The sequence below is a fragment of the Triticum urartu genome, chromosome 5, assembly GCF_003073215.2.
Source record: "Triticum urartu cultivar G1812 chromosome 5, Tu2.1, whole genome shotgun sequence".
In the NCBI taxonomy this organism is placed as follows: Eukaryota; Viridiplantae; Streptophyta; class Magnoliopsida; order Poales; family Poaceae; genus Triticum; species Triticum urartu.
This window is the reverse complement of record NC_053026.1, coordinates 256,158,000-256,172,581: the sequence shown is the minus strand read 5'-3', so window position 1 is coordinate 256,172,581 and position 14,582 is coordinate 256,158,000.

Sequence of the window (14,582 nt, the reverse complement as noted above, 5' to 3'; positions counted from 1 at the left end):
TCACTTAGCTGTGAAGCGAATTCTTCGATATTTGGCGCACACCCCAACTCTAGGATTATGGTATCCAAAGGGCTCAGAGTTTGATCTGGTTGGATTCTCGGATGCTGATTATGCTGGTGACAAAGTTGATCGCAAGTCTACTTCACGCACATGTCACTTTCTGGGATGATCACTTGTATGTTGGTCTTCAAAGAAGCAGAACTGTGTATCTCTCTCCACTGCTGAATCTGAATACATTGCTGCTGGATCTTGCTGCACTCAGCTTCTGTGGATGAAGCAAACACTCAAGGACTATGGCATTCATCTGAAGCAAGTTCCACTTTACTACGACAACGAAAGCGCCATCAAGATTGCCAACAACCCAGTTCAGCACTCGAAGACAAAACACATTGAAATTTGTCATCACTTTCTCAGTGATCATGTTGTGAAGGAAGATATTGATATCATACACGTCAACACTGAAGAACAATTGGCAGATATCTTCACCAAGCCCTTGGATGAGAAGAGATTTTGCAAGTTACGGTGTGAGCTAAATATCCTGGAATCCTCAAATGTCCTGTGATCAAGTACACATCCTAACCCTTATGCAGATTGATAACTTAGATGTGCAACACACGAAGTAAAGTATATCTTCAATCAATGAAGACATACATTCTAAGTGTGAATACATTAATGTGGAATTTGACTTCGGAGCGCCACGATAATTGTGCGCCGTGTCTGGGTCTAATACTTCCTATACGGTGGGTAACGCCACCACCAAATGTTTTATTTTGAAGTGTTTCACTCATGGCGTTACATTTGCTATGTCTTCACATTTAGCTTGGCTTCAATCTCAACATATCTTCATGATTATCTTCACTATGTTGATTATACAGATATATAAATCTACTAGTGTTCTGTCCTCTACAGCATTCACTTATAGCTATGTCTTCTTGTTGAATCTTTTGAACTAAGTGAATGTGATCGGTCCCTAACCTCTCTATGCTTTCTATCTCAAATTCTATGTCTCCAAATCATATCCATTCTATTGAAACTGTCGAATGTCTTCTCTGCGTCCTTGTCAGCGGAAGATACAGAGACAACCATTAAGTCCGTTTTCAATGCTCATTCCTCCACATGAAACCCGGTGAAGTAGGAACGACCACCCGACAATCCAGGCGTGCGTGGGACGTGGACCAAACCCCAAAATTCCGCATAATGGCCACGTGTTCCTCAGATGCGAATCGCCAGGGGCACCTATGTAATAACGCAGTGCCGCCCCTGTACCTATAAATACACACTTCACAGCGGTCATTATCTCTTCTTCCACTCTCGCACGAACCCTAGCGCCGCTGCTAGCCCTCGACGACGCCCGCGACGAAGCGCTTCGCTGCCGCAACCTCTCCGACGCCGTCTTCTAGCCGACCGCGGACATCGTCCTCTCCGCCGTCGCCGTAGGTGTCCTCCGTCGCCAAGTTAGGGCACAGAAGATTGAACTGCTCGGCCTCATCTTCCACTCCGTCTAGCAGTTCTTAGTGTGGTAAATAAAACTTCCTTTTTATGGCACCGTTGATCCTATGGCTTTGTCACTTTCTACTACAAGCAGTTTCTATTCACACAAGTTAGATCTCTCTCATACTGCATCTCATAACATGCCTAGTATATTCACTTGTGCTTCACAAAGTAGTTAGATTCCTCACTTGTACTGATCTGTGGATTCGTACGAATCTGGAACCAACTCCTTATCTATGAGTGAATGTCTTCGCACGATGAGGTCAATGTCTTCTAAACTGATTTATCTTCAAAATCTTCTGAGAATGCATATGACCTCTTCCCCTTCCCTCGCACCTTAATGCTGTCACAGGTACATGTCCGTGGGAGAATCCTTTGGTTCTCATAGTATGCATTCATTTGCAGAATTCTTACAGCATCACATAAATTCTCCCGAAGCCAGTTCCTGTTTGTCCAGCAAGCGAAGACCTTTGAAGCCTTTGAACGTGTTGAAGCCTTTTAGTTTAAAGTTTATGGCTTCAGAGAAATCAGCAAGGAAGGGTGGCAGAAAGCGTCGTGGAGAAACATCCAGAGATCTTCCAGATGACCTCTCAGAACTGTACAAGACAGATCCTGAAGAGGATTACAGTCAGCGCAAGACCCGAATCCAATGGAGTCGAAGATATTGGGCAGAACAATGGTTCAAATACCGATTGTAACCGAGGAGTATGCTGAGAAAAATGCCATCAAGAGACCGTGGGGAGACATCCTATACAAGAATCTTCTACCCAGGTCCAGAGATGAAGCCATTGAACAAGGCTTCTATCCCTGTATGGTCCGTGGGCCACAACCTGCTGATGCACACCCATCGTCACTGCTATGGTGTCGTGACGACAATCTGTTCAAGCGCAACTTCCAGTTTTCGCAGAGCTCAGCGAAGCAAGACAAGAAGACATTGGGACTAGACTTCAACCCTGGTCCCTCAGCTCCAAGGGCTGATGGCACATGAGATGCAGAACCCAATGTCATCGGTCCTTTCTACAACCTTGAAGGCCTCATCACCCACATCTTGGTTCAAGAGACTGCAGTGAATGAGCCTGCAGCTGACGCTGAGTCAGATGAAGCGCCTGCAGTGCTGAAGACAAAGAAGCTGAAGAAGCCTAAAGCTTCAAAGCCTGCCCCTTCACCAAAAATCTCATGGGCGAAGCCACTGGCAACTGCACCTCCTGAAGATAGTGTGCAGTCCGAAGACTTATCACGCATCTCCAAGGCCCAGAAGGTCAAGATGCCTCTGCCTCACACTGGCCAAGAGCTAACAGCTGCTGCCATTCTGCGCAATGATGCCATCGATCTGTCAAGTGATGAAGATCTTGCAGATGACGCTCTTGAGCAACTCATCAAGAGCAAAGAAGAAGCAGAAATCTTCAATGATCTGCCTCTCTTTGATGTAACCATCATCCACAACTTCATTGACGAGTGGTTTGACACGCCAAACATCAGCTTTGAAGATCTGCAACTACCCATTAGCCTCAGTGTCGCCTTCCAAGGCGCCATTGCTTCAGAGCTAGCTGTCGCCCAGCGCATTGTTGAACTGAAGCAAAAGATTGACTATGAAAAGGCTCAGTTCAAGAAGCATATGGCCAAGCTCAGCGTGCAAGAAGGGAAGAACTTTAAGACAATGATGCACGAGCTCAAGGAAGCCTTTGTAAAGAAACGTGCAGAAGCTCAGGGTTCGCGTGAGCGCATGAAGACTCTGGCTGACAGATGTGTGCAAGCCTACAATGAGGCTGAGAAGCGCAAGGCCCTTGGGCGTCCTGGCATCGACCCCAGGATGCCCGCGAAGAAGAAGAAGAAGAAGCCTGCTACGGCTGAACCCGACGCACCAAGGCAAGAAGCAGTTCCGATTGTCTTCCCAACTAGACTGACTGGCTCGAAGCCAAAAAGCCGGTCAACCGCTTCAGAGCTCAAGAAGAAAAGGACTGCTGAGGCTGAAGCCAGGAAGAGGAAACATCCTGAAGCCTCTCCTACTACCCCCTCTAAGAAGAAGAGGAAGACCAAGAAAGATCGGGCTGCTCCCACAAAGCCTTTGATAGTTGAACCCATTTCTATGGTCTATCCTGAAGCTGAACGCCAACTGACAATCCATGAGCCTGCTTCCACAGAGGCTCATGAAGCTGAAGACTTTCTAGCAGCTGATCCCATCGCTGCTGAAGACATTGGTCAACATGACCATGTAGAAGATGGTGCAGTCCTTCCTCAGCTCGAGAACACCGAACTCATCAGCATTGGTCGTCCACTGACGCCAATTGCACAGGATGCTTCACGGGCGGATCGCCCACAAGAGGAAGAAGACCTTGAGGCCCAGCCAACTCCAACTCCACAGGCGTCGCCTGCGTTGCGCAGGCTTCGCAAAGGTCCAAGGCCTCAAGTCTCTGCTGAAGACATTCCGGCTGCATCAGCCGTGGAAGAAGAAGTCCCCCAAGTTGCCACTCCCCTGTCCCACCAAGAAGCAGTTCTCAAGGAGAACGTGCTTGAAAATCTTGCGGCTGCCACAACCACCAATGAAGCCACTGCTAATGTGGAGCCCTCCCGAACGGAAGAAGAAGACAGCGAAGCCACTGATCCTGTCACTTCTGTTCCTGAGTCTGCTACTGGTCCCCAGTTCAACTATCATGTTGAGCACAGGCCTCAGGTACAGAAGCCAATCCCAAGATTGCCAAGGTTCCCAGGTCTTGCATCAGCACCTGGCTCCTTCAACATCAATGGCTTCAGAGCAGACAACACATTCTTCGATAGCTCCAGGAACCTCTACTCAAGGGAAAGGATATCATCTGATAGGTTCTGGAGCTATCCGCAACGAAGCTATTACTCATGCATTCTTTACAACCAAGGTCGCATCTTCCCACACAAGCGCCTTGACATTGAAGCTATAGCTGGTCTGCGCTGTCTGGAAGAAGCTTTGGATTGCTTCAAGGAAATTGTACTGCTGCCGTTCATTACTGACCAAGAGCATTGGAATGAAGAGTTGCTGCTCCAATTCTATGCCACACTTCACATCCGCGGGTATAGCAGAGATCCAAAGACTTGGGTCCTGGAGTGGATGACTGGAAACGTTCATCACGAAGCCAAAGCCTTTGACATCATTGAGCTCACTGGTTTGCCCACTCTTGGCGATCTCTACGAGCATGGCTGTCAGCTGCATAGTGAAGCTATTGAGAGCATCTTTCAGAAGCCTGAACCTAATATGAGTCAGATGCTCAGCATGATGAAGCCATTGCCCCAAGATGCTGCTTATCCCACGGAGTTCTTCGTTGAAGACCTTGAGTATCTACCAAGAACCATTTATCACATCATCAGGCGAACTCTCTGGCCCATCAAAGGGCACTCTCCACATGCCAAGCTTGAGGGTGCAATGAAGACTTTGATCTTCTATATTCTTCAGGGAAAATGCTTCAATGCACAGGACTTCTTCATTCACCAACTTGCTGCATCAGATTCTGATCTGTTTGGCTTGAAGTTCTACGCCCCATGGGTAATGCGGCCAATCAAACTTGACTCTGCCATCTCATATCAGCCATTTGCTCGCAATCATCGGATTTTTCTGCCTGATGTGGATATCTCTATTGAAGCCATCTATCTTGAGCCTGCCAAGGAACCTCTAAGTCTTCAGAATGCAGAGCATCAGAGTTTCTCTCAGAACACCGAAGGAGTTGAAGTAGTCACTCATGTGTATCCTTTGGCTGGCACTACACGTGCACCACACCCTGCTTCCACTGAAGCCACTGATAGTACAACTGCTCCACGACCCAAGAAGCGCACTCGTGTTCTCAACAACTGAGAGCTTCTTGTGGCACTTCATCAGAAACAGGATAGGCATCATGACTGGCTGAAGCGTCAGATGCAAAGCCTCTTGGTGGATGTTAATCGCATTCGCAATCTTGCCACCAAGAATGCTTTCGTTGCCCATGAAACTTGTCGCCGCACATGGAAAGGGATAACGATGATGTGTTCTGAAGATGATCTTCAAGAGGATGGCTTCACTGAGCGATTCAAGTTTGACTCCACACCTCCTCGAAGGGCTGTGCTGCTATGAATTCCATCCCTTGAAGACTCTGAGTTCTCTTCCTCTGCTGCAACTGTGACTGCCAGAGTTATCGAGGTTGAAGACGATGCTACTTCACCGCCACCTCCTTCAGCATGCTTCGACTCTGCTCCAAGCTCTTCAACACCGCCAAACACCACCAATGACCCTGCTACTTCACCTACTCCTCAAGGGAACGAGTAGAGGCTCTATGTCTTCAAACCTTTTTGGTCCTTACTAACAAAAGGGGGAGAAGCATATGAGGTTGATAGTCTTCAAGCGGGTCCATATGGGCGGGTGCTTTATATTTTGCTTCATGATTACAACTCTCGTTTTGCTACATTTGGTTCTTTGAGTTGTAACACTTAAACTCGATGGTCGTCTGCTACTTATCTGCCACCTTGTTTTGCGATGATAAATTCCGCATGTGCGATGATAAATTCCGCACTTAGATCATTCTGCAGACGTCCATTTTCCATTATGCATGTCATTATCTTCATATACTTTCACATGCATAGTGGATTGTCATCATAAGTTGAAGTGGATCTCCACAAGTACAACCTGCCATGTGCATTTGCATTCCAAAAGCAAATTACTTATATGCACATCTTCAGGGGGAGCCCTTGCAACTTATGAAGACAATTCCTTATCCTTTACAAGTTCACAGATTATATTCCCCGTTGAAAACTTCAACTAGTTTGTCATCAATCACCAAAAAGGGGGAGATTGTAAGTGCATCTAGTGCCACCCCTAGTTGGTTTTGGAGTATTGACGACAAACCTAGTTGAGGGACTAATGTGTTTTTGAGAATTGCAGGATAACACAGGTAGAAGTCCCCCATTGATTCGGTTTTGCTACCAGAGATGACCCCTAAAAATGTATGAAGACATTGAAGTCAAAGGTGATATATGAAGATATTCACGTTGAAGACTATGACAAGAGAAGACACCACATGAAGCCTATGGAGCTCGAAGACTTAGATCTTTCGTAGTTCTTTTTCTTTTGTGTTGAGTCATAGGAACCACCGTACTATTAAGTGGGGTCCAAGAGAACCAGTCAGAATGACTGAAGTGATGCCTAACCAAAACCTATGTCTTCGAGTGAAGACTATGAGAGCGAATCTTGTCCAGAGTCGGACAAGTCAGCTTTGCTTGCAGCCCAAGTAAAGTTGTCGTGTGAGTTTCAAATCTGACTGTTGGAACACGTGTCAGTTCCTTAGTGACCCAGGGTCATTTCGGACAAATCAGGTCAGGTTGCCAAGTGGCTATAAATAGCCCACCCCCTACAACCATAAACGGTTGGCTGCTCAGATTGAGCATACGGCTTTTGTCATTTGAGAGCAACCCACCTCGAAGCCTTTGAGAGAGAATTCCTTGCGAGGATAAAGCCCTAACCACCCAGAGCCAAAGAGAATTGGGCATCACTTAAGTCTTCTTGTCTGTGTGATCTGAAGACTTATTACACTTGAGGACTGTGCATCCTCCAGCCGGTTAGGCGTCGCGTTCTGAGCATCCAAGAGACATTGTGGATTGCCGGTGAACGAAGTCTGTGAAGGTTTGGGAGTCTACCTTGAAGACTTACCAGAGTGATTGGGCGAGGTCTATGTGACCTTAGCTCAAGGGGAATACGGTGAGGACTGGGTGTCCTGAGCTGCGTGTTCAGGACTGGGTGTCCGGGACTGTGTGTCCTAAGGTTTAAATACCTAGCCGCCCTAACCAGACGTACAGTTGTCACAGCAACTGGAACTGGTCCAACATATCATTGTCTTCAGCGAGTCTCTGGTTCCATCTTCCCTTCCCTTTACTTACTGTTACTCCTTGTGAAGTCATTGTATGTTCGCACTATCTTTTGTCTTCACTGAGTGACTGCATGTTCTGTGTGGCTTTACAATATCTTCCTACCTGATCCTTACTACATTGCTGCTATTAGTCATTGTGCTTTCACTATTGAATACTTGACTATGGCTTGCCTAGTGTAGTCTACCTTCCGCTGTAGGGTAATTGGTTTAATTCTATCGTTTGTCTTCATAACTTCCACGTTTTGAAGACTTTCTTAAAAATCGCCTATTCACCCCCCCTCTAGTCGATATAACGCACTTTCACTTTCGCTTCATCATCATTTGACTTGATGGCATCACCGATCGATTACATCTTCATGAAATTTCTCGACAACTATGTCGTGATCATCATCAACATCCTAAGCTCTTCCAAGATATATATTGACTTCTTGATGGGTAATACCATCCTTGCCCCTCGATGATTCGTGTTATCATCGACCACTTTATTGCCTTCCGTTCAAAACAAGCTTGTTTGTGTTTCGTGATATACCCTGAGATCCTTGCTATCCAGCATTTGTTCTTTACCTTGGAGTATTAGCATCTTTTATCTCAAGAATGTCGTGAGAATTTCAACACCTCTTAAGAATTCTTGATAGTGGTGATACTCCTTGCCATATCCGTTCACTCCTTGGTCCCCGTGTTGTTTCTAACCGGAAAACCGACAATTGAACTATGATGTGCAAATTCAAAACTTCTAGCAACCCTATTGCTTTCAAGTTAATGGTCGATATTTCATTCTTAGACCATTGGTTATCGAATCACCATTCTAGCTTTGATCATGCTACCTAAGCCCATATTTCAAGTGCACCTTGCAATCAATGTTTAATTGTGTATGTTTTCCTCAAGCATACATCATTATATCATTTGGTCTGACAAGTGTTACCTCCTTGTTTAGATAATTGTGGAAATCCATCTTTTGTTAATCTCGGTGAAATGTCGTTGAGTCCATCAGCCACCTCCTCATCTTCTCCTTGGTTTAATGATCAACTCTTATTCGGAACTCCCTTCCATAGTTCATTTCCCGAGAATCTTACAATGTCATCTCGTCAATATGTGTTGCACCTTTTCCTTCTCAGGCATCCTGAGTCTGAGTTACCCTGACAGCAATCAGATCTGAATCTTGGTCAGATATGATGGTTGGAACATTTTTCCAAGGGTTATAACATCGGTCATTATATGACCCGGTAAGGTTATGTCATGCCTAGCACACATGGCCGGAGGACCTATTGTTATAGTTTCCTTTTCTACAAGATTATCCATTCTTACATGAGGAAATTGTAAGACTTATTCTACAAGATGTTCCTAATGGATCCTTCGTGTATCCAGAGTCTGACCTTTGCCTGAAGACCATGTCAATGCTATCTCGAAGCATGTTAGTGGTACTCCGATTTTCAATAAGAACATTTGAAGCACAATGCTAAATTTTATTTATCAAGTCATGAAGTTTCTCTCCCCTTTCCTAAAAGGTTTTCTATGTTATATCCTATCATGGATATCATGCTCTGCTTGCCCTTGGGAAGAATATACCCCTGTAATATGTGTTTAAACACGTTTTCCTTTCCATTGTTCGGTTTAATCTGATAACCATATTTTCCTTTCCGTCGTTTGGTTTAACCTTTCTTGTGATCTATATGATCTAAGTAGTAATAATTCACTGCTTATGTAAACCCCTTGGTGTACAACTCTGTCAGTGAGACCCTGTTTCTACTGTTGATGAATTTCCGGTAACCGCCGATGGACGAGAACTTTACCTATTGGTCTGCCTCGTACAACGAGCAGGAAAATGGTTCTCTTCGTCCCTCACCCTTGGTACCGATGTTGTTGCCGACATAACTGATAGGCTATCCTCTAACATGCCTTGCTTACATGATCGTGCAAGACATTACCGCTCTTTCTACTTTTAACCCACATGGTGGGACCTTAACCCACAGTTCCACAGGATCGAAACCTGACTCTCCTGTACCCCCTGTTTCCAAAGTTATTCCTCACGCGCGGCTTTGTATGTAATTCATGAGCCAACTTTCAAGAGATCACCAATTCTGGTATCTGAAACAATACTTATGACCATTGCTCTGAACCCCTTTCACACTCTGTTTCAGGCAACAAATGATTGCCTATCCGCTTGAAACTTCTTATTGCACCTTCTAACCTTGCTCTCGATATTTTCTTAAGTTTCAATTCAAGAGTTACTTTCGGCCACATTCCCCGATGTTATCGACCAGATAGTCAACCTTGTAGAGGTACGTTCTTCCGGAATACCCACACGTTATTCTTTCATAAGTACGATGGAGTTCCTGAAGAAAGGATGCCGACTTCATCATGATGACCTGAAGCAGAGAAATGAAGACATCAATGTAATGGGTCGACCTCTCCGAGATGAGCAACAAGAACGAGAAGATCCGTTAGAATTTTGTAACCAAATCATTCCCCCTTACTCCATCTCTTAAATCTCCAGACGAGCTTTCTTGTAGTGGAGGAGAATTGTGACGCCCGGGTAATTAAGCTACAGTAACCCACTCGTAATGATGCCATGTCACCTTCGTTACTGTTGTTAATCTCACGATGGTTCCAAAACGATTCAAATTCCTATTTTAAAATAAAGACAAACATCAAACGTTTTCAAACATTAAAACTAAAATTTTCAAACTGGGACAAATAAATCCTAAGTAGTAATTGTGGAGAAACCACACTTGTATCAAATGTGTAAATACTCAAAAATGAATAAAATAGTAGCAAAAATAATTAATTAAATGATTATAAAATAATAAACAATTACAAACTATTTTAGATTAGGTGCCAAGTTAATTGTGGTGGTGGCATAAGTATTAATAATATTTTAGGTACGACTTGGGTATCATAAAAAAATAAAGCAGAAAAGAAGAAATAAAAGAAAATAGAAACAGTAACGAAACTAAAACAGAAAAAAGGACAAAAGGCCCGCTTCCCCACTGGGCCTCTTGGCCCGGTCGGCTCCGCCGACCCCCCTTGCTCCCTTAACCCCATGCCCAGGAACCCTAGCACCGCTACTGCCCCACGTCCCCCCCCCACTTCTCTCTTTCTCCCACGTCTCCTCCCCCAACCCGATCTGGATCGGGGTGCTGCGCCCGCCTCCGCCACCACTGCCACGGCGACGCCCTCCCCCGCCGGCGCCCCGCCGTCCTGACCGGGTCCGTCGTTGGTCCCCGTGGCGCCGTTGAGCACGCCGATGCCCAAGGGATGCCACCCCCGCCCTCGTCCTCGTCCTCGCGCGTCTGTCCCTCTCCCCGGCCGCGCCATTCGATGCCCCGCCACCGTCGCCTCCTCCATGACCGCTCTCGCACCGACCCCGTCAGCGTCGCCGTCACGCGTCCTCCCCACCGCCTCGCCGTCTCAGTCATCCTCCCCGGGCCGTCATCCTTGAGCCTCGCCGCTCCGTTCCCCTGCGCCGCAAGTGAGGCCTGACCTCCACCTTCCCTCTCTCTTGCTCGTCCCCGTTCGCCATGCCCGACCGCTCGCCCACCGGTCGGCTGCCCCTGCCCGCCTCATGGCGCCATGGCTAACGGCGCCGTCCCCTGCACCCCCCTTCTGTTCCCCTGCTCCGCCATCGCCGCGTCATCGCCCGCCTGCGCCTCACTGCTGCCGAACCCGCGTCGCCCCGTCACCCAACGTCATCGTCGGCGCCCATTCCTCCCTCTCCCAGCCGCCGTGGACCGCACCACCGGACGCGGCCTCGCGTGCACATTCGATGGAGCCAAAGAACGCCCGATTTGGTGCACCGTCCGAGAAACCCGAGCTCGCTGGAGTTGTCGCCGGAGAGCTCCAATGGCCGGCGTCCTACCTAGCTACAACCTGCCGCTGCGGGGCCTGCCTTTGTGCCACTGCCACTGGGACCCAATGGGCCCAGTTGACCTAGTCAACCACTGACGTGGCATGCCCGTGTCACTGACATGCGGGCCCCGCAGTTTGAAACGTTATAAAAATAAATAAAATTGTTAATTAGAAAGTTAATTAAACTGTTAGTTAAAATGATTAATTAGTTAGACACTGACTGTGGGTCCCACTAGATAATTCGATTAATTAGTTAACCTAATCTTCTGTTAATTAGTCTAGCCTATGACAGGTGGGTCCCACCAGCCAGGATTGACGGGTCAACAAATCAGTTGACCTGCTGATGTCATGGTGATGTCATAATGACGTCATCAGTCGCTGTTCTGGTTAATTCAAATTTAAACATTAAATTAAATCCAGAAATTCTTTAAATCTTTGAAAATTCATTTTAAATAACCCGTAACTGGGATGAAAATACTTTGTACATGAAAGTTGCTCAGAACGACGAGATGAATCCGAATACGTGGTCGGATTGTTAGCCACACGTCCCTAGAATAGCGAACATGCGACAATCTACCTCCGTTTCATCTACCCGAAAACGTGAAACACCGGGAATACTTTCTCCGATGTTTCCCCCCTTTGTCTTCATCGCCTAGTACCGCGTTAGGTCACCCTAGCACCGTGTATTGTCATGTTATGCTTTGATTGCTATGTTATTTATTGTGTTCCCCCTCTGTTACTTCTTTCCGGTAGACCCTGAGACCGCTGTCGGTACCCCTGTGGTCGACTACATCGACGACGAACCCTTCTTGCTAGAGCAACCAGGTAAGCCCCCTCCCTTGTTCAACCAGATATCGCCAACTTTGTTCTCTCTTATTCTTGCATTAGGTTTGCTACTGTTGTTGATTCGATAGCTCCTATTCTGTTGCATAGCCTGTCATTGTTTCTACTGTTGTTAGCGTTACCTACAATCCTAAATGCATAGTATAGGATGCTAGTTTTCCATCAGTGGCCCTACATTCTTGTTCGTCTGTCATGTTGTACTATTGGGTCATGATCACTCAGGAGGTGATCACGGGTTTATACATACATAGATATTATATAGATTACATGATGTGACTAAAGTCGGGTCGGCTCGTAGAGTACCCGCAAGTGATTCCGATGAGGGGACTGAAAGGACAGGTGGCTCCATCCAGGTAGTGGTGGGCCTGAGTTCCTGACGGACCCCGACTATTACTTTGTGGTAGAGCGACAGGGCAGGTTGAGACCACTTAGGAGAGAGGTGGGCCTGGTCCTGGTTGGCATCCGCGGTTACTTCCAAATAACACGCTTAACGAGATCTTGGTATTTGATCTGAGTCTGGCCACTAGCCTATACGCACTAACCAACTACGCGGGAACAGTTATGGGTAGTCGACGTCGTGGTATCAGCCGAAGCCTTCGTGACGTCAGCGGCTAAGCGGCGCGCGCCGGGTTGGACCGCGTAAGGCAACTTCCTTTGTAATGGGGGTTGCTAAGTCTGCTCACCGGCCGCGTAGGCAACGTGCAGGTGTGCAATAGGCGATGGGCCCAGACCCCTGCGCACTTAGGATTTAGACCGGCGTGCTGGCCTCTCTGTTGTGCCTAGGTGGGCATGCAACATGTTGATCTTCCAAGGCCGGGCATGACTCAGGAAAGTGTGTCCGGCCAAAGGGGATCGAGCGTGTTGGGAAATGTGGTGCACCCCTCCAGGGAAGTTTATCTATTCGAATAGTCGTGTCCCTCGGTAAAAGGATGACTCAGAGTTGTACCTTGACCTTATGACAACTAGAACCGGATACTTAATAAAACACACCCTTCCAAGTGCCAGATACAACCCAGTGATCGCTCTCTCACAGGGCGACGAGGAGAGGATCGCCGGGTAGGTTTATGCTATACAATGATACTTGGTGAACTTGCAATCTGCTCTCTTCTCTATGCTTCAAGATGGAGGCTACCAGAAGCGTAGTCTTCGATAGGACTAGCTATCCCCCTCTTATTCTGGCATTCTGCAGTTCAGTCCACATATACTACCCATTTCATTGATACCAATGCATATGTAGGGTAGATCCTTGCTTGCGAGTACTTTGGATGAGTACTCACGGTTGCTTTGCTCCCCCTTTTTCCATCTTTCTATATCTGGTTGTCGCAACCAAATGCTGGAGCCCAGGAGCCAGACGCCACCGATGACGACTCCTACTACACTGGAGGTGCCTACTACTACGTGCAGACCGCCGCCGACGACTTGGAGTGGTTTAGGAGGATCCCAGGCAGGAGGCCTGTGCCTCTTTCGGTTTGTATCCCAGTTTGTGCTAGCCATCTTACGGCAAATTTTTTAACTTATGCCTGTACTCAGATATTGTTGCTTCCGCTGACTTGTCTATGATCGAGCTCTTGTATTCGAGCCCTCGAGGTCCCTGTCTTGTAATATGGTACTCGTATGACTTATTTTATTTTTAGAGTTGTGTTGTGATATCTTCCCGTGAGTCCCTGATCTTGATCGTACACGTTTGCGTGTATGATTAGTGTCCAATTGAATCGGGGGTGTCACAGGGGTCATCACCCGCTCCGCCACCACCGCCCGAAGGCGGGAGGCAGAGGTGGATGCCCACACGTGCGACAGTGACCTTGCGTCCAACACTGAGTTCCTGCGGGAGGAGGAGGAGCGCCTCGTCGAGCACGCAAAGAGCGTTACCGCCGCAGTGGCAGCGGCACATGCCACCTCAGAGGCGAGGAATCAGGAGATCTATAAGGAGAACCACCACTTCGAGATGGGTAGTCTGGAGCGGCAGAGGGCGTTCGAGGCGAGTGTCGCTGAAGCTGCATTAGCGGCAGGCACCGCATTGCGGTAGCCTAGCTCATCGGTAGGCTCCTCCTCCTCCGCCGCCTCTTACTGAGCGTGCTCGACAGAGGAGAGGCATCCGGAAGTATTACAAAGCCCCTCCGTAGTAGTAGTATTTAGGGGCTATTTTATTTAGGTCATCTGACTATAGATGTGGTGGAACTGTGCAACGTACTTAAAATTAGCTAGTATATATAGTTGAACTAGCTATTTCAGTACATGGTTGGCAACAATTGGGGAAAAGTTTGGTCGGTTCAGCTGTCGAGTTGAACTGTTTGTATATATTAAGAATGACTGCTTAATCCATGAATGAAATCTATGCTTAATTACTGAATTTTAGTTGCAAAAATTAGATACTGCTAGTGATTTTTAGCTTCATATTTTGACAAATCACAGTGTTACAAGGATTGGCAAATCTTACCAAATTGTTTGTATGTGGTTCCACACGGGTCATCCAAAACAACCGTTTGCGTTGAAGGAATGCACAAATCATGCGCTGCTCTCACTTTGCATACAGGTGTTCTATCT